Genomic DNA, 20564 nt, shown 5'->3' on the forward strand with positions numbered 1-20564 from the left:
TGTTTGATTAAACTCTCACACATTTGTGTGATATTTCATGTGTACGTTTGTTCTTCATGCAATTCTTTGCTCCAAATTTCTTTTACGTTCTAACTTTTCCATGGAAATGTCATAGAGATTCATTGTACAAAAAGTGTGAGAACCCTAAATCTAAAACCACTGAAAGCTAGGCCAACACAGAATGTTTATACTTATTGACTGATATTTTTGGTTTGTGGGGGGAAATCTGTGAAATTAATTCAAACATTGTAAAATGTGTTCAATAATGCTGAAAGTAAGTGTGTACGATATCATATTAGATTCTGAACGATTAAAATGTCTTCACGATCTGCTTTTGAAGAGAGATTATAGTATCGTGCTACAGTGCACATTCTATCAGTTGCAGCTCTGGCGCTGCCATCCCAACATACTGTACAACGCGACGTACATTCACAACATGTTTAGCAACACTGCGGTATGTTTTATGCTCACGTGACATTTCAGTTCTTCACCATGACTAAATGTTATTATCCGCATGCGTTTTAAAGCCTTGCCAGTTCAACTTTCTCACACACAAAAAGCCTGTCACACAGCGCAAGTCTTATTGCACTTAAACTATACAAAAGGTTTACATAAACAGTCATTTATTTCTTAAGTGTATGTAATGTAAAAATGTAAAAAGTGAATGTTCAGATTTGTGTCAGTTAGTGTTGTCACGGTACCAAAATTTCAGTATTCGGTACCGATACCAGTGAAAATCCACGGTTCTCGGTACCAATTTCGGTACCAAAGCTTAATTTAGATTAAATTTACATAATTATATTAAAGTGTATATCAAAACTGTAGTATTAAAAACACTTTACAATAAGATTCCATTTGTTAGATAACATTAGATAAAATGACCTAACAAAAAAAACAATAGTTATATACTGTCGCAATTATTCTCCTTTAGGGGTTAATTTAAAAATACATTTTTAAAATCAAAAGTTAACATTATTTCTGTTAACATTATTTAATGCACAATGAATGAAGTGAACAAACATGACCAATCAAGTGTTTTGTATTAAATAACATTCACAAACATTAATTAATGTTGTAAAAATATATTGTTCACTCAATGTGTTATGTTAGATAACGCATTAAGTGATGTTAATGAATGGTATCTTATTGTAGCATTACCAAACTATACAGGAGATAAAATATGTTTTATTTGACTTGACTATACTTTTATTTAATCCAAAACTGTATTCATATTTAACTTTAAAAGGGCTTTTTAAACCTGCTAAGAGTTATCCAGCCAAGAATAAGACTAGAACTGCTTTTCTGACGGACTGATATTAATGACGGCTTTTTATTTCTCATCTCCATAAATATATCTAGTAGTAAAGCTAATGCAAGGGCTAGAAATCAATTAATAGGCCTATGTCACACTTCCTCGTCGTCATGGAGAGCGCAGTTCGCACAAGCGTTTGTACTCCCGTGGCGTCGCTATGCATCCATGAACGCACATGGAAAAGCGAGCGCGCCGCTTCTATTATGAGCGCGCTTGCCGCGCGCCATTTGAAATAACGTATCTGCACGCGCAAAAACATCAGCACCACATCTATGGCAAGCCAAGAGGCTCAGAAATACGCCATAGATGAATCGCGTTTAAAGCCAAACGCCGTAAAATACGGCGTTTTAAACCGTATTGGACGCCGTAAAATACGCCGTTGTAATTACAAACGCCGTAAAAGACGCGCGAAATACGTCAATGACGCCGCATTTGACGGCGTTTTAGTGTGCATGGAAAGCCACAGATCCCTATATATCTTTTTATATATATATATTTTTTATATTGCATATACTTGAAACCATTAAGAATGAGAACTCTTTGGATATGATTATAAATAGGCTATAATATAAACATGGAATTGCCAAAACACTTGTTCAATACATTTTCTCCACCCTCTAAACTCAAACCTACCCATGTCACGTGAAAGTGATCCAATCTCACCCCCGTTTCTGCTGCTCTAGGGAGAGTTCTCTCAAACTCACTGCGGGGGCTGCACTCTGGAAACTACTACCTAAAATTAGCTGATGGGAGGATGGCCAACTCAGTTTGACTTCTATAGATGGTGAAGTGTGCTGGCAGTCAAAGTGAAATAAGGCAGAGCAAAATACTAGTGAACCCCTTTGCGCTCAGTCAAGGTCACTGTCTTCCAGCGTCAGCTGTTTTGTTGCTTTTAGAAGCGGGAATATAGATAGAAAAGTGGGTGTGTTCCAGCAATCTCAGAAATTAAGCCCCAAACCTTTCATTAAAAATGCAATCAGAATTTTATGAAAATGGCAAACAATTAAATTAAATTGTCCGCAATTTTTATATTTGCTGAATGTCGAAATTATGTAAATAAGCTCCAAAAAGCACAGAAAAGCAATACAAATATAGTCCGTGTGACTTATAATTTGGATATGACATCAATCCTGTCGCGTTAAGTGATGAAAAAGAACTTCTGGAGACAGTGTATGAGAGACAGGTTCTTCTCATGTTGGTTTTTTTCCATGATAATGTGGCATGAATAGCCATTGACTTGGTATCTCTTTGACCATGTTCTGTTTGAGTTGGAAACTTTAGCCTACCTCATCAATCATTTATCTGCAAACGTTGGCAACATGGCAAACAAGGGCAATCAAATTGTGTCCCGTAAGATGAACAAAGTAAATTGTCTTATAAATGTAATAATAGTGTGGAAAAAAAGAATCTATTTCATCTAGAGGATCCTCTATATTCTGACATCATCTTCTCTCCTCTGTGAGCTTTAAGGTGATGTAGTACTATTAAGTTATTGGGTTTTTATAAACATCTGAATGACTGTTCAAGTACGACCAATCCTATCTATGTGCTGAGAATTTTTTCCAACCAAACCCATTGTAGTATATCAAGGATTCTTAGTGTTGTCAAGGCCTGTTTGAGATGTGTTATCAAGGACCAGGACTCTGCAAGGACAGTGGAGGAAAAAGTAGCGTTGTTACTTTAAAAGTAGTCATATGATGCTATTTTAAATGTTCATTATTTTGATTATTGTGTGTAATATAGCTTAACATGCTTTAATGTTAAAAAAACACATTATTTTTCACATTCTGTACATTGCTCATTTATTCCCAGTCTGCACTGATGTATACAAAGCCCCTCCTTCCGGAAAGCTCAGAGTGCTCTGATTGGCCAGCTGACCCAGTGCGTTGTGATTGGCCACTTCAAACGTGTGTCGGAAATGTAACGGCCCATAATCGCATGCTACAGCTTCCCAAGGCTTCTAAAGCATTCGTAAACACAAAGTTAATAATGTAATAATAATCTTGTCGGTTTTACCCGTATTAGTTTGAGCCCGAGTCGGATTCTGAAAATGCTAACTTTGCAAGCACGACTTGAGCAGAACATTTCAGAGTGGCAAGTAATCTTTGTATAGTCTGTGTTGTACTTTTCCAGGTTCAGGAAGCTGTTGTTTGTAAAATGCACAAGCAATTTTTGGGGTTGTGAACAGCTTTATAAATAAATCTTAAACTCTGAAAGCAAAAGCGTTTTTGCCTTCACATCCAAACACACAGCGTCTCCGCTATATATCAACAACACTTTAATTCACTGAAACCTTACCTTCTTTCTTTGTGTAGGCCTTTTGACGGGCATTATGCTAATATTTCACATTATGATGTGGACGTTTGAGGAAGTAATCTCTGGACTTTGATCGAGGCTCTTTAGGCAGGTCTAGATCAGCTCTCTGTTAGATAGAATACATTGCTTTATGGGGGACTGAGCTTTGTAACTACATATCATAGACATGCACAAACCGATGGCCTACATTACACACTAAATTAAAACATTAAAACGCATCATGTGACCCCTTTAACCCCTATGTACAATTGCGTTCTGTTACTATGAGCTGTTTTCAACACTTCAGTAATATAAGATTTGTCATATGAAAATGCTATGACCAAAATAATCCAATGAGTAATTTTATTTCACAATAACAATATATCACAATATAGTTATTTTTGCTTTTAAATAAGGTTTTAATGATATAGTAATTTGACACAATTGTTTCAATATCACAAACTACTAAGTTAAAAAAAAACTCTCAAGCTTAGTGAAGTAAACAGTCAGTGAGACAATAAGTCTGGTAGAACCCAATATTTATTTTTGCTTGGAATGGTCTTAATGTTTTATATTTGAAGCATATAATTTGTCTTCTTTCTAGGACTACTTGTCTCTTCACTCAGCTAATCTTGTTTGACCTTTACCAACTCAACAGGGAACAGTTTGCAACATGTTGTTAGACTTACTGTTAAGAACTTGGAGTGTCCTTTAATTCAGCATACTGAAAGTAAACCACAGATGTTAGGATTTTATGGGAATCCCTCTCACAGGGTCACAGAGTTAAGAATTCACCCCCTCCTTCTGGGATCAGATTCTGTATTAGTCTTTGTTTAGTTGCACTTCCCAGAAGTGATCTCAAAAGAGAACTAGTACATGACTCAGAAAAATACCACTTATCTTCCTCCATCATTGTAGCTGTAAGCTAGAATAAGGAAATAAAGTGGGTGAATTAATGGATGTAGGTTTTTGTAAAATTTCAGGCCTTTTTTTAAATTATTATTATTTTTTTTTATTTTTTTTTGGAAATTAAAATATTACTGCAAAATGTTAGTTAGGCCTAGGCTAAATCTTAATGATGCACTTCAGATTACAGTCATACTAACCTACTAAAATCATACTAACATTATAAGGGCACCCCAGGCAACATTATAAAATAATAAAACAATCCAGTTCATCACTCCTTTAACAAACTAACAATGGACAAAATGTTCTACAAGATTTATTAACCTTAGTTAATGCAAAAAATGTAATTAAAATTGCATAAATGTATAGTCTCTCACTTTATTTGATTCTATATTAGAACACTTGATTATCTAATCAAAATAACTATGTATTGCAGTGATAAAAAATAATTGAATCGAATGCGTTACTGATTTGTTTGTTTCTGTCTGCTGCATGAACATACCAATGTTGAGAAAGCAATCACGTCACTAGCTTTAAATATGCAACTTTGCTGGCTAATGACTGCATACAAGTGACCAGCTGGATATAAACTAATGCAAATAGATGGTAACAATTGCAACATTAAACATTTGGGTCAGGTTTTCGTGTGTTTTTGTCACATTGATTTAACCGCTCGAGGTACTAATGTTAGAGTCATCACCGCCTCGACAACAAACATGCTTCTGTTCCTTCCCTGCTAATGCAGCATCTAGTCAACAAATTAATTTTCTTTATAATGAAATGGCAGTATGTACTCGGTTTTTCCTGGCTCAAAACGAGGTGGAGGTGGTAAAATCCTGTTAATGTATTTTAATAAGTAGGTATTTTCTGTAGATCATCATAGCCTACTGTGTTTCCCACAGTATTTTTGTGGGTGTAGCTCGGTACCTCTAGGGGCGTCCGGGGGGATGCCTCCCGTAAGAAAAATGTGTACATTTATAAAGTTAAATTCATTAATCTGGTGCACTGAGTCACCTGAATCCGCTGTTAAAAATAAATAATCCACCCGCCAACTGCCCAAACTATGATATTCTTTGATTTAGATATCTGCATCTGATCATCACATTACAATTATTCAAATTCTCAGTGTTAGGCATGAGAATATGGTATCATATTACACTGAAGTAGGCTGATTTAAAATGAACATTTATTTAAAATAAAAGTTCTTCTTTTGGCAAAATTACATTTCCTTAATAGCCTAAACGGAGGCTTTACTCTCTTCAAATTTAAATTGTCAATGTTTCATTACATCACTGTTGGAAAATAATCTTTTCAGAATTATTTATATATTTTTTACCTTTATAAAGGTATTTTTTTCCCTAATTTTATTTAATGTATGCTCCATCTTTAATTTCAAATTATTAAATTTGATCAATACATTCAATTAGAATAATAAGACACTAGGCTGTTACAAATCAAATTAAAGAATTTACAATGAAAAATTACAACTGTATTAAATGAGATTATGAGAGTGTTTTAAATATTTTTTTTTAATATACAAATAAGGAATGTTGAAAAGAATGACACTTTGAAACTAAACCGCCAGTAGGTGGCGGCAGGCGACCGTCTTAATGAGCGAGTCATTGAGTCATTCATTCAAACGGCTGATTTATTCAGAATGAGGCCGTTTATGAATGGGTAATTGAATCTTTGACTCAACCGATTCGTTCAAAACGCTGAATCATTCAGTAATGAAACATGACTGGGTGTTCCTGTGATATGCGCTATGGTTCTGCTGTGATCTTTGCTTGTTTGGAACTATTTCGCAACAGTCATTGCGTCTAAAATGTAAGTGACTTAATTTTAACTATTTGTTCATTGAACTGTTATGAAATCAGTGTCTCGGTTTCAATCGTGATTGTATTCAGGAAAACAGCACTCTGGTCGTGTGATGTTTCGCGAGCCAACAGCGCAACTTTGTGACTGTCTGTAGTCCTACATTAGGTAGGCCTGTATTATTATTATCAACTATAGGCTATCAATCGCCACTTACATTAAATGAAATAAAATCAGAATCATCCTCACGTTTTCGGTGATTCCCTAGTTATTTTATTTTTATGTTTTTTATATTAAAAGTTGTTTTAATCAGGGCATTTGTCCGGTTCAGGCAAGTACAATTCTCTTTTACTTGTCCTTTCAAAAAATACACGTGTCCCGGACAAGCGTTTATGTTGAGCCCTGATATGTTTTCCTCGATTGGTTTTCCCTGAAGAGAATTACGTTGTTGAAAACGAAAGTAAAAGAGTGATGCACGTTCATTGTGTTTTACTGTGATGAGGGTTTCGTTTCTTTAATAAACTCAACACATTATAATTATTTATCTGTCATCCACCCTTGATTAAATGGAATGTTATGTTTTGTTTACTTGGCCCGCCCGACCCGCAGATTATGATCCGTGCAGATTTGTGCTATACGGTTTGAGAATGGACACAGGCCGGGAACCCGCAACAGAACCGTCACGGTGGAAAAAGTGTATCTGAGCATGTGACTGTCTGTCCGAGTTTTGTCGAGAGCAGGAGGCGGCCGCCTCGTAATTCTCTATGCAGGAAAAACCCTGGTACTTTAGTGTTCTGTATTCATACCGTTTCGCTGTCAGTGTTTTAAATGTGCATCTGAAGTGTCAGCGCTCTCCGTGAAGCATGTTCTCTCCGTGCTGCGCGCTGCCTCACGTGTTAAACAACTCAGCCAGTGACAGTTTTATTCCACCTCTAGAGGCCGCTCTCGCTCTTTTGTAATGACAGCGCACTCTTCTCAGCCGCTCCAGCAACGGACGCAACCCGGAAAAACTATCGGTATGGATTTTTGCCGATAACGATAGTTCCACCAATCAACTATCGGTACCGATAAATCGGCAAAACCGATGAATCGTTTGACCCCTTTCTAATGAAATAGTGTCCATGTTGAGCCATGCTGGATACATTAAGGGTATGTTTGTCTTGGATCTGATCAAAATGCAGTAGATCTGGCTTTGGTTTGAGTTTGAAGAAGATGCTCCAGGTGTTTTTTTTGTTGTTTTTTTGGGGGGTTTCTTAATCTTCATATAGATCAAGCTTTCTGGAAACTTTACCAAATTCATCTGGAGGGAGTCTTTCTTTGGTGTCCTATACACTTCCACTGAAATACTTTTTCATGACAGAGTACCCGGGAATTTCCTTTGGTCTCTGCGGAATACTTTCCCGGCAGGGCCGCCATCTAGTTCCAACCTGTCTGTGAGACTCACTGTATTATCAACCAATAGGTTTCATATTGCATTTTTTTTTGTGTACTTACATCAAAACATTTTCAACCTCCTAAGAATTTGTGGTGTCTGTCTCACTGTGATACTGGTTATAAGGTTGATCTTTATAGGGCTTTGAACATGACAATCAGTGTGTTTGGTTTCAAAAGTTCTTTATTATCCTCAGGTACCACACCTCCATGTGAGATTTTAGCTTGCCATTTCTTTTTCTTCTAAATATATTATCATAAGCTTATTGCTTTAAAAAGTGTGAGCTTTGTGGAAAAGTAGTCTACTCTTATGATGTTTTCATCTGAAAGAGATTCTGTGGTTGCTGGTTACTGTCAGCCTTGGTGACATTGATAGATTTATTTTTGTTTGCATTCAGCTAAAAGCTTTACCAAGAGAAAACTTAACATTAGAATGAGCACGGACATTTCCTTAGCTTATACACCCACACAAGGTTCATGCCGCCTAGCTACTTATCAGGGATCATGTTGAAGTAACGCATGGGCGTTTGGTTTCACAGATTGCACGTTAAGACCTCAAAATACTGGGTTTCACATTCATGCGAGAGGGCCGAAACAAGTGAGACCAATGATTGTGTAAAGAAAAGGTTGTCAAGGTTCATCTTACTGTTCACTTTTGAAGTGTAAGTTCAGACAAAAATGCAGATTGTATCATTTCTTAACCCTGATGTTGTTTGAAAGATGTATAATTGACTTCTGTGGAACTAAAAAGAATAATTCAGTGAATATATGGCTATTCCACTTTTTCCACAATTAGACCACCAGCATCAAGTGTTGATGTTTAGTAAACACGCGTCAAGTCATCTTCATTTATATAGCGCTTTTAACAATGTAGATTGTTCCAAAGCAGCTTTACATTGATAATAGGAAATTAAAGTAAAGTGTTTTGGCTTTATAGCAGCTCTAGAATAAAGTTATTGTCCAGCTAAAGTTAGTTTGATTGATTCACTTCCGTCGCAACGATCATTCGTTATTAACTTAGGGGCCGCTAACACGACACCGTTTTAACAGAACTCTTAAGTTATTTCTGCGCAAACTTCAAAAATGCGAACCAGTGAGAATGCCGATGGCATGCACATGCACATTACGAGTTCAGTCTACAGGTACAATATGATCAAAAATGGTTGTTAAAAATAAATCTGCATCGTTTATCCTTTTGATCTTTCATAAAAAAAAAGGCAAAAATCGAACCTTTCATTGAAGTAAAATAATTGAAAGTGGTGGGGGAAATTACATTATGAAATAAATGTTTTTCTCCAAAACACGTTGGCCACAATTATTGGTACCCTTTTGATTAAATACCTTTTTGCAATCTCCTTTTTGAGTCTTCTCCTATAATGCCTGATAAGTTTGGAGAACACCTGACAAGAGATCAGAGACCATTCCTCCATACAGAATCTCTCCAGATCCTTCAGATTCCCAGATCCATGTTGGTGCTGCTTCTCTTCAGTTCACTTCACTCATCAGGTCAGGGAACTGGGTCATGGCAGAAGCTTCATTTTGTGCTCCCTAACACATTTTTGTGTTGATTTTGATGTCTGTTTTGGATCGTTGTCCTGACGGAAGATCCAACCATGGCCCATTATAAGATTTCTAGCAGAGGCAGTCAGGTTTTGATTTTTTATCTGTTGATATTTGATAGAATCCACGATGCCGTGTATCTGAATAAGAAGTCCAGGACCTCCAGCAGAAAAATATGCCCACAACATTAAAGATCCAATGGTATATTAAATTGTACACATGGGGTACTTTTTATCCTTGTGTTCACCAAACCCATCTAGCGCGTTTGCTGCCAAAAAGCAACTTTTTTGTTTCATCTGACCACAGAACCCTGTGCCGTCTGAAGATCCAGACTTGTCTAACAATTGAATATGCTGGAGTTTGTTTTTGGATGAGCGAGGAGCATTTTTCTGGAAACCCTCCTAAACAACATGTGGGGATGTAGGGGTTGTTTTATTTTTTTTATTTTTTTATTTTTTATTTTTTTAAATAGGCTTTCTGACTCCAAGACTCAACTAATCTCTGCAATTCTCCATCTGTGATTATTGAAGAGTCTTTGGCCACTCAAATTTTCATCCTCACCGTCCATTAAGACAATATAGACACACGGCCTCTTCCTGGCAGATTTGTAACATCTTTAGTTGATTATCACTTCTTAATTATTGCCCTGATGGTCAAAATGGGGATTTTCAATTCTTTAGCTATTTTCTTACAGCCACTTTCTATTTTGTGATGCTCAACCATCTTTTGATGCACATCAGAACTATATTCTTTGGTTACTCATTGTGATGGATGATTAAGGGAATTTGGCCTTTGTGTTTCCTCATATTTAAACTCCTGTGAAACAAGAAGTCATAGCTAGACAATTTCATGTTCCTATTCACCCTGGTGTGCTAAAAAAAGGTAAATATTAATGGGAATATACTTCAGAGATATTTTACTCATAAAAAAATTCTAGGGGTATCAATAATTGTGGCCAACGTGTTTTGAAGAAAAAACATTTATTTCATAATGTGATTTCCCTCCCCACTTTCAATTATTTTACTTCAATGAAAGGTTAGATTTTTGCCAATTTTTTGAATGAAACATCAAAAGGCTAAACGATGCAGATTTATTTTTTACAGCCATTTTTGATCATATTTGCCAGGGGGTATGATTAATTCTGAGCACGACTATGTCCATTTGAATATATGTGTGCAGGCGTATAGTCTTTCCCTACAAATCAACCCTCAACATACTACTTTTCTGGCCTTAAAATTAATACAGAATTTTTATCGAATCCACGCGAACCGGAATTATCCTGACAACACTGTAGAGAGGTAAAGGGAGGGATATGGGGAGTAAAGGGAACATGCCACCATCTAAAAATAATTTTGAGTCTCTTTATGGTGGAGTTTTATCAGTATAAGAAAATGTATAAAATTATAAAAAGTTATATATTAAATATATAGGCCTATAGTGTATTTAAAAGCAGTTTTTGTTTACATTTTATTGCATTACATGTATTGCATTTACATAAAAAAAAATAAAAGCAGATGATCTACTACCAGTAATTTATTGTTTTCCATATTTCCGCTAAATAGACTCCATGGACTTTGAGTCTTATTACTCATTTATTACTTTGACTTTGGTTTTCATTACCAGACTTCAGTAAATATTCTGGGAACAGGCCCACAGGTGCTGTATAGCTACTGCATGATAGGGCAGAAACACGTTTCCTTGCCTGTCCCACTGCTGGGTTAATGAAAAGTAAGCCTGTGAGGCAAGAGGATATTTTGAATGCCAATACAAAAATAGTTGTGCACTGATGGCATCATATAGGCCATACTATGCATGGAGCTGAATTTAGATCAGCATTCAGTTTGAGCTTCCTCTCTTATGACATGAATGTTCTTAATTTTATCCGATGTTATTTCTGGTTTAAACATGTAGCTGTTGCCAAAATATTGATCATAGTTAAAAATGGCACATTTTAAGGATTATTGCACTTTTTTTCCCCTTTCTGCCTATGTTAAAGCTGCCGTCGGCAAGTCTGGCAGATTGGGTCGATTAGCCAAAATTTTGAATGTTTACAACTCTCATGCCCCTCCCCACTACCAGCGAGCACCCTCCCATCGAGGTCGTGCTCGTCAGTGCGTCACTGTGCGTGTGTACCTGATTTTCTGTGAACGCGTCCGTCTCTTCAGCATCTATCAACACCATGGACTCGGAGGTAGGCAGCCCTGGCTAATCTATCCATAGATAGCAATAACCGAGGAATTGGAAGCTTGTTAGTAGATTTTCTCTCCGCCATCACGCTTCATGCAATCTCCAGGCGAACTTCAGGCGTGGCGTGTGCATGTGATATTAACGTGCGCGAGTGAGGGGGGATCTGTGGCGTGTGCACGACCTGTGATTGACAGTCAGATCTCACACCCCCCTGCGCTGATTGGACCTGATGAAGCGGGAGCGCTGGATTTTTGCAAAACAAATAACACGCTCCAGGTGGAGTTAGAAGCTCGGGTTTTTTTCTAAAACCACCTTATTTATGTTGTTCTGTCGGATTATAGTGTCGATTACACTGAATATGATCAAAAAAAATTTGCCGACGGCAGCTTTAATTAAAAAAAATTTCAACACATTTTCAAATTTTAAAACATTCTATGATTATTTTCTTTATATTTACTGGTACTTTGGAGTCTGATTGGTCGGCTGAGACAGCAGTTAGACATTGTATATGAACAGAGTGTATGTTCATTTAAACTGCAGTGTGTGGCCAATAATGAATAATGATTTTCTTTAAGTAAATTATAATTATTAGGCTATATTTTATTTTTAACCACTTCCTCACCCTTGAAAAACACTGACTGCCACTGATGAAAGTGCTGGGAAAGTGCTTGAATTGCACTCTTAAAAATCTGTACGTACCCTGTGTCTAGATTTTCCTAGGATTCTTAACTACTGTTCCTGTTCATTTGAACCTGAAACTTTCAAGACTTGTTTTTATATTTATCAGACTGTTGTTTACACCAGTGGTTCACAACCTGGGGTCTGGGGGTGTCTGCACGGGAGTTAAAAACCTGTATCGCGGTGCTCTTTGGATGTAGCGAAAATGCCACTCATAAAAAAACGTATCAAGCCAAGGCACTCGACAAAATGGATGCAAAATATCTTTCATTTCTAAAGTAAAATAAAACCGTTACAAGGTGTGTAATTCAAACCACTTCACTTTATTAAATGGCTCCCAACACAAACATTTACAATAGATGCTCTTCAGTCCACATAAAGTCCAAAGTTTACTTCGGCCGTCCGTGTCCCACAACGGTCCGTGCACTTGTCTCTGTGACGCCAAAAGAGTTTTGTTTGAAAGGCTTGCACTTGAGTTGAGTGCAGTGCGCGAGACGAAGCAGAGCACGGAAAATGAAGTATACCCGGGCCTTAATTGTGCAGCTCACCTTCGACTATCTTCAGAACTCTTTCCTCACAAAAACTTCTTATTTTCATTAAATCTTTAAGTAAAGGGTTGCGAGATATATCACAAAAACCAACCACAACCATGTAGCCTATTGTACCCTCCAAAAATACCCGTTTTCATTACTGTATGCAATCACTCTGGGCAGATATTTTCACTACTGTGATTATTTAGTGCCGCCCCTCAGCGACAGATCAGATATATGGATGGAGATGCCGTTAATAGATTGGCTCTCACCTGTTTATGAGGGAGAGACGATATATGAGAACTGCAGTGGATCGTCACCCTGCGGCTGGAGCAGTTTGAACTGCTTTATGCATGGAGACGTCGGGAAGCTCTCTGAATTCCTTCGTTTGATGTAAGGATCTTGTAGTAGGAGGTTTAATGCAGGTTATTTTTTTTATTTTTTTTTACTGGGTGTTATGCATGTCTAACATTGATGCACATTAGTTCCCCACATACAGTAAAAGTATAGCTTGAGATGAATCTTACAATGTGGTCTTCCTGTTTTATTCAAACTTTAGTTGGATGCCATGCTACATAGACCGCCACATTCCTAGGCAGCATCCGAACCGAAATTGAACCTCATGTATGACCGTGTTGAAACTGTTCTCGGTCAGGGAAAAAAAGGTTTTTTTTTTTTTTTTTTTTTCTGCTACGCAAGGGTTATGCCTATGCAGTGCATGTGAAATTTCATTATCGTTCATCAGTAAAGATGTGTACTGTACTTGCACAGTCCGAATTCTCTAATATCTCTGTGAGCTGAGCGTACAGATTATGCACAAGTTAGTTGGTTGACAAGCAAATCTCAACCATGCAAGCTTTTCACTTGCATTTGCCACTAAAAAAAAGCTGTGTGCAAACTGTGGATCCTTAAAGGACAAGTTCGGTATTTTACACTTAAAGCCCTGTTTACAGATCGTATCTGATGAAATAGAACGGTTAAGATTAAAATTTGGACACATGCTGCTGTCCCGAGAATTTTAGGTTTATTTCGCTCGGGACAGGAGCATGTGTCCAAATTTTAATCTTAACCGTTCTATTTCATCAGATACGATCTGTAAACAGGGCTTTAAGTGTAAAATACCGAACTTGTCCTTTAAGTCTAAAAAAACTCAGTTTCAGAAAATTAAGAAAATAAAGCCTTAAAGGACAATTCCGGTGAAAAATGAACCTAGGGGTAATTAACACATGGTTACCAAGTCGATCGTTCCCTGAGATGCGTTTTCATGATAATCGAATGTAAAGAGTTTTATCTCTAAAAACAGATTAGCTTACAACACTAGTATATGGGGCATAGTGCAAGTAAAAGTAAATCACTAGTTAATACCACTTAACAAGGCTCAAAATAGCCTCACACTAACACGGTAGCATAATGAGGGTCCCTACATGCAAACCGAAGCATTGAGAACTTTGTAAGTGTACAGACAGTTTAATAAGAAGATACTTTACAAAGACAGTACATTATGCGTTTACAGGCAGGAGTCATCTTGGAAAACAGTCTCGACTAGTCGAGCCACGAACGCCGTGCTACGTTAGATTTCACAAACGTAATTACTATCGACCAGCTCACGTAGCACGGCGTTCGTGGCTCGACTTGTCAAATTTTTTTTTGTGCAAACAAAGCACTCACGTTGCTTCATAAAATTGAGGTTAAACCACTGGAGTCACATGGATTACTTTAATGATGTCATTCCTATCGTTCTGGGCCTTTAATGTGTAAGTTGTGTTTGATCTTTAAGGAGGGACAGAAAGCTCTCGGATTTCATTAAAAATTATCTTTATTTGTGTTCCGAAGATCTTACGGATGTGGAACGACACGAGGGTCAGTAATTAATGGCATAATTTTCCATTTTGGGTGAACTAAGCCTTTTAGTTCACCCAAAAATGAAAGTTTTGAAGAATGTTGGTAACCGGACAGTTAACGGCACCCATTGACTTCCATAGTAAAATACTATGGAAGACAATGGGTGCTGTCAATTGTCTGGTTAATACTGACATTCTTCAAAATATCTTATTTTGTGTTCAACAGAAGAAATAAACTCATAGGCCTACAGGTTTGGAACAACATGAGGGTGTGTAAATGATTAATTTGTTTTGGGGGTGAACTATCCTTTTAAATTTGGGGGTGGGAAATGGAACCTAATGTGATTATTAAACTACAATAAACTGATTTTATTAAATGAGTGCTGGACAGTAGAAAAAATGTATAGCCCTCAGGTGTACGCATGAACTTAGCATTCATGCCAAAACTGATATTTCGGGCGTAATGTCGGCATGAAATCAAAATTTACCCCGTTTACTTTTTTAGTGCACATAACTATACACATAACATAACTGTCTTGTGGTGAACAATTCATCTGTGCAAGTTGATTCACAAAAAAATAAATAATAATAATTTAATAAAAATTCGAAAATGTACTTCCACTGTAGTTCTGTTTCATTCCTACTGACCGCCAGAGGCAGTGCAGAGCACTAGTGGATAATCGCTGCGCCAGCTAGATAGATCGAGAAGAATATAACAAAAAAGTCACGTCATGACGCAGACCGAGACGCGAGGATATAAACCACAGTGACTCGGTGCCCAGCCTCTTTCGCTTTCTCGCTTTTGATAGGTCGTTTGTTTTCACGCTGTCCCGTGCAGCTTACATGAGTTGCGAGGATTCGCCCTCCCAAGCTGTGACAGCGCGCTTTCCACACCATCATCAGGACGGATATCTTGGATTATTTTCTTCATTACGTGAGTGCATACGATTATTTGTTGTTGCGTCGGTGATACCCTGTGCTTCACGGTACTATCCGGTGGCTGGTTTCGACCGCGTTTAGGTTGCGTTCACCGCAAACCTATAACGTTATCTGTTATATATATATAATATATATAATCATATCTTAGATTCATTGCATACTCGCCGTAGTGCTAGTCATTGAATGCCTCGCGGTTCTATCCGAAGGCAGACTTGACTTAACGTTACTTGTGAGAACGTTTCATGCTATAGAATTTTCGGTTCTATCCGAAGATTTTTTCGAACTGCTCAGTGGGTGCTATTACAGTTTTAAGTGCCTACGGTGCTAACCGAGGACGTGTTATTGACGGAGTCATGGATCATAGCTCTCACATCTCCGTTTCAAGTTGCAAATTGTGTCCGAATACGCTTCTTCCCGACGACGGACACGATCGATGCCCATCATGTTTAGGCGCTCAACATCTGAAGGAGGCCCTGACTGATCCGTGTTTGCATTGTAGTATGCTACCGATGTCAGAGAGACAGCTTCGCCTTGCTGAGTTAGACATTAACTCGCCTGTTACCCTCGCACAACAGCCGCGACGCGCTCAAAAGCGTCGCGCGTCAGCAGCGGCTGGCGCTCCGCCTAGCAAGAAAAAATCTGTACTACAGAAAGACACTTCAGAACACTTGTTATCGAAGACTGTAGCTTCTCTCTCTTCAGAAATGATGGAGATGAAACGTCTTCTTCAGTCTCTACAACCCCCAGTATCGGCACCACATACTGAGAACACACCAGTGGATGAGAGTGATTTCCAACCCCCACATGATATAGATTTTGACGCTCTCTCCATGAGCGCGTCTAATTCTCATTTTCTTGATGGAGAATCGGTGGAACCTGCCATACAACCCACCCTCCCAAACGATGTCTTTTCTAACCTATATGCTACAGGTGGTTCAAGCGGTGGGTCTGTACATTCATCGGGCGCAGGCCCATCTGCTCCAGACGATGTGTTATCTGTTCTGCAGATGGCGGTGGCTCGTTTGGGTCTTGACAAATCACCTGTCCAACCCATTCAAACCAATGTGTTCTTCAGACAAGCTGCTGATAGTAATGTGTTCACAATGCCACCGTGCAAGGATTTTGTGACAGAATTCTCCAGTGCACTTACCAGTCCCAATGTGCCTAGGAGGAGGTCAAAGACAGCCCGCACTCTTGCAGCAATGGCTGAGGCTGACTCCATCGGGGTAGGACGGGCGCCTGAAATTGAACAGCCGGTTGCAGCTTTGGTGGTATCACCAGATGAGGCTCTAAGAGGCAATGTACGCTGCCCGAGTGCACAATGTGGACGCACTGACACTTTCTTGAAGAAGGCATACGAGTCGGTAGCCTATATAACTCGAGCTGAGAATACTATCTGCCAGCTGCTTCTTGCCTGCAATAACACATTAGAGTCAGCGAGCGTTGACGCTTCTGCATCTCAGTTCTTACAGACGGCTCTGTTGACTATGGGCCATGTGACTCGGGAACTTGGGACACTTTCAGCGACCCTTCTAACAGCCCGGCGTCAGGTATGGCTTGCTCAGGCAAGGTTACCTGAAGATTGTAAGAAGACACTGAGAGAACTGCCAATTGTACCAGGACATCTCTTTGGCCCCAATGTTTCTGAGGTACTGGAGAAGAGAATGAAGTTGTCAGAAGCCACACGACAACTGACTCAGGTTCCACGAGCACCACCTTTTAGAATGCCTCTAACTCCGGCTCACCCACGCTATCCGAGCTCGGAGCATCGAGTGCGACAGCAGAACGTTTCTCAGCTTCAGGCTCCACAGCGGCATAGAGGGGCTGAGGAGGCCCAGGGACGCCGCCCTTTTCACCGTCACCAGCAGGGGAGACCACGTCAGCGCCCCCCCACAGGTCCTAAAGGCAGAGGCCAAAAACCCTGAAGCTATGGGGCCGGCGGTCGGTCGTTTCACTGTGCAGCATCTACATTACTGGGAAAATTCAGTGTCCGACCCCTGGGTTCTGGCGACTTTGAGCAGGGGATACACTCTGCAATTCCGACGCCGGCCTCCCAAGTTTTCAGGAATCTTTCCGACAGTTGTCAAAGATGTAACCAGTTCAATGGCCCTTTCCTTAGAAATTCATTCACTGTTACTGAAAGGAGCCATAGAAAAAGTTCTTCCCCTCAGTCAGAGGGACGGGTTTTACTCCACGTACTTCCTTGTTCCAAAGAAAGATGGCGGTTTTCGTCCAGTTCTGGACCTGAGACGCCTAAACGTGTTCTTAAAGTCTCTTCCTTTCCGAATGTTACGCACAGTCGACGTTCTTCGATCTGTGACGAAAGGAGACTGGTTTGTGAGTGTGGACTTGAAGGACGCTTACTTCCATGTTCCCGTTGCTCCCCACCACAGGAAGTTCCTAAGATTCAGCTTTCAGAATCAAGCCTATCAGTTCAGAGTTCTACCATTCGGTCTATCTCTGGCTCCTCGTGTTTTCACAAGATGCATGACTGCGGCCCTGACTCCTCTTTGGTCCAAGGGCATGAGGATTCTGCCCTACTTAGACGATTGGCTGCTCTGCGCCCCAACAAGACGACATGCGTTACACAACACCAGGATTGTGCTGGAGCATATCCAGAGGTTGGGCCTTACTGTGAACGACACAAAGAGTCACCTGGTCCCAGAACAGACCATAACCTTCATAGGAATAACACTCAATTCAATCACAATGTCTGCCACATTGTCTCACGCACGAACAGACAATATTTGTCAGTTACTGACTCGTTTCGGTCAGGGGACAAAACTTCCTTATGGTGTCCTTCTGCAACTAATGGGGATGTTAGCCGCAGCAACATCCGTGATCCCCTTGGGCTTGCTTCACCTCAGGCCTCTTCAGAGGTGGAGCAACAGCTTAGGGCTAGATTCAGCGAGACATCGCCATTGCATGATTGTCATTTCGCCTGCCTGTGTCCGTGCATTGAAACCCTGGAGAAAGGTAACATTTCTGAAAGCCGGTGTGCCTCTAGGGGTGGTGTCCTCCCGTCGAGAAGTGATCACGACCGATGCTTCACTAACAGGATGGGGGGCAACTTGGAACCAGAGGGGAATTGGTGGTCACTGGTCACCCAGGGAGGCCTTAGAACATATCAACGTCCTGGAGTTGAAGGCAGTGTACTTGGCTCTACAACACTTCTTACCAAACCTGATGGGTCGTCATGTGCTTGTCCGGTCCGACAACACGTCGACAGTCTTTCATTTGAATCATCAGGGCGGCACCAGGTCTCTGGCGTCTTTACTGCTAACTCACAAGATCCTCACATGGTCTCAGGGCCGGCTGGCCTCATTAAGGGCAGTTCATCTCCCGGGATTGGACAATCAAGTGGCGGATGCTCTGTCCAGGGATCTGCTGCTCCCGGGGGAATGGAGACTTCACCCGGATGTAGTACAGTTGATTTGGCAACGGTTTGGCAAGGCAGAGGTAGACCTGTTTGCATCGGAAATGACCACTCATTGCCGCTGGTGGTTCGCGAGAGCCGAGGCGTCCAGCCCATTGGGACAGGATGCATTAGCCCACGAGTGGCCGAGTTGCCTGTTGTATGCATTCCCTCCATTTCCACTTCTGTGGGAAACATTACATCGTATATTCCTAAACAAGCACAGGGTGCTTTTAGTGGCACCTCGATGGCCATCCAGGCTATGGTTTCCTCTCCTTCTGAGTCTGTTACAAGGCGAACCATGGCAGCTTCCCACCAGACGGGACCTTCTTTCTCAGATGCACGGCCGTGTTTGGCACCCAGATCCAACTCGTCTTCAGCTCTGGGTTTGGCCCTTGGGTCCAGATCACAGTTAATGGATTGTGAACCAGCAGTAGTGAACACTATCGGCAACGCTAGGGCTCCTTCGACACGACAGCTTTATGCTGCTCGTTGGAGGATATTTTCTTCTTGGTGCGGGGATCAAGGAATTGACCCAGTTCACTGTACTGTGCCGACAGTTTTGAGTTTTTTGCAGCATCTATTTGACGACAACAGGGCGGCCTCCACTTTAAAAGTTTACGTTGCTGCCATATCTGCTTATCATGACCCGGTTGCTGGTGCTTCCCTTGGGTCTCATAACCTTGTTTGTAGTTTTCTGAAGGGAGCGAGGCGTTTAAAGCCCGTTCGTTCTACTCCTTTTCCTGTGTGGGACTTACCGCTTGTTCTAGAGTCCCTTTGTACACCACCATTTGAGCCGTTAGCTGTGGCAGATATTAAGTGGTTGTCCTTAAAAGTGTCTTTTTTGTTGGCCGTTGCTTCCACTAAACGTGTTGGTGAACTTCATGCCTTGTCAGTGAGTGAATTGTGTTTACGCTGGTTACCAGAGGATTCTGGGGTCATTCTTCGGCCTAATCCAGCCTTTCTCCCTAAAGTTTTGTTACCACAATTTGTGAATCAGTCTATTCATCTGGCTGCTTTTCAGCCGCCTTTCAATCACTCAGATACAGATGGGGGAGGTCTCATCTTCTGTGTCCTGTACGAGCTTTAAAGTGCTATATTAAGTCTACTGCTTCTTTCAGACAGACAGATCAGTTATTTGTCTGTTATGGTGAGGTACGCAAGGGTGCGTCTTTATCCAAACAGAGGCTATCACGCTGGATTGTCGAGACGATAAAGTTGGCGTATAATAAATCTCATCAACCCTTACCAGTGGGTGTTACTTGTCACTCCACTAGGGCTGTGTCTTCGTCTTGGGCCACTTTACGGGGAGTTTCCTTGGCGGATGTCTGCGAAGCTGCTACCTGGTCTTCTCCATGTACCTTCGCGCGGTTCTACAAGGTTAACGTGGCTGCTTCCCATGATGTGAGCTCTGCAGTCCTTCTGGAGCAACCCTGATGTTGCAGGTGGGTGGCATTCCTCATGACTGTGTTGATATGCGTCATCCACTAGTGCTCTGCACTGCCTCTGGCGGTCAGTAGGAATGAAACAGAACGCTAGTTACGTATGTAACTGTGGTTCTGTGAATTCCGGATGACCGCCAGAGTCCCTCGTCACTCGGAATGCGCGAGAAAGCATTCTGAGGCTGGGCACCGAGTCACTGTGGTTTATATCCT

General features: G+C 40.4%; 1 protein-coding gene and 1 long non-coding RNA gene across 3 annotated transcripts in view; one reads left to right on the forward strand and one right to left on the reverse strand.

The window, feature by feature from the left end:
* Positions 1 to 20564, forward strand: part of hipk3b (homeodomain interacting protein kinase 3b) — a 76044-nt gene that overhangs the window by 17210 nt on the left and 38270 nt on the right. The window lies entirely within an intron of this gene.
* LOC309507400 lies at positions 9887 to 13950 on the reverse strand. The gene is made up of 3 exons (XR_014209142.1): positions 13837 to 13950; positions 11888 to 13612; positions 9887 to 11304 (listed from the first exon to the last, which is right to left on the reverse strand). It is a non-coding gene; the product is annotated as an uncharacterized lncRNA (long non-coding RNA).

Source organism: Leuciscus leuciscus (genome assembly GCF_965113295.1).
Source record: "Leuciscus leuciscus genome assembly, chromosome: 10".
NCBI lineage: Eukaryota > Metazoa > Chordata > Actinopteri > Cypriniformes > Leuciscidae > Leuciscus > Leuciscus leuciscus.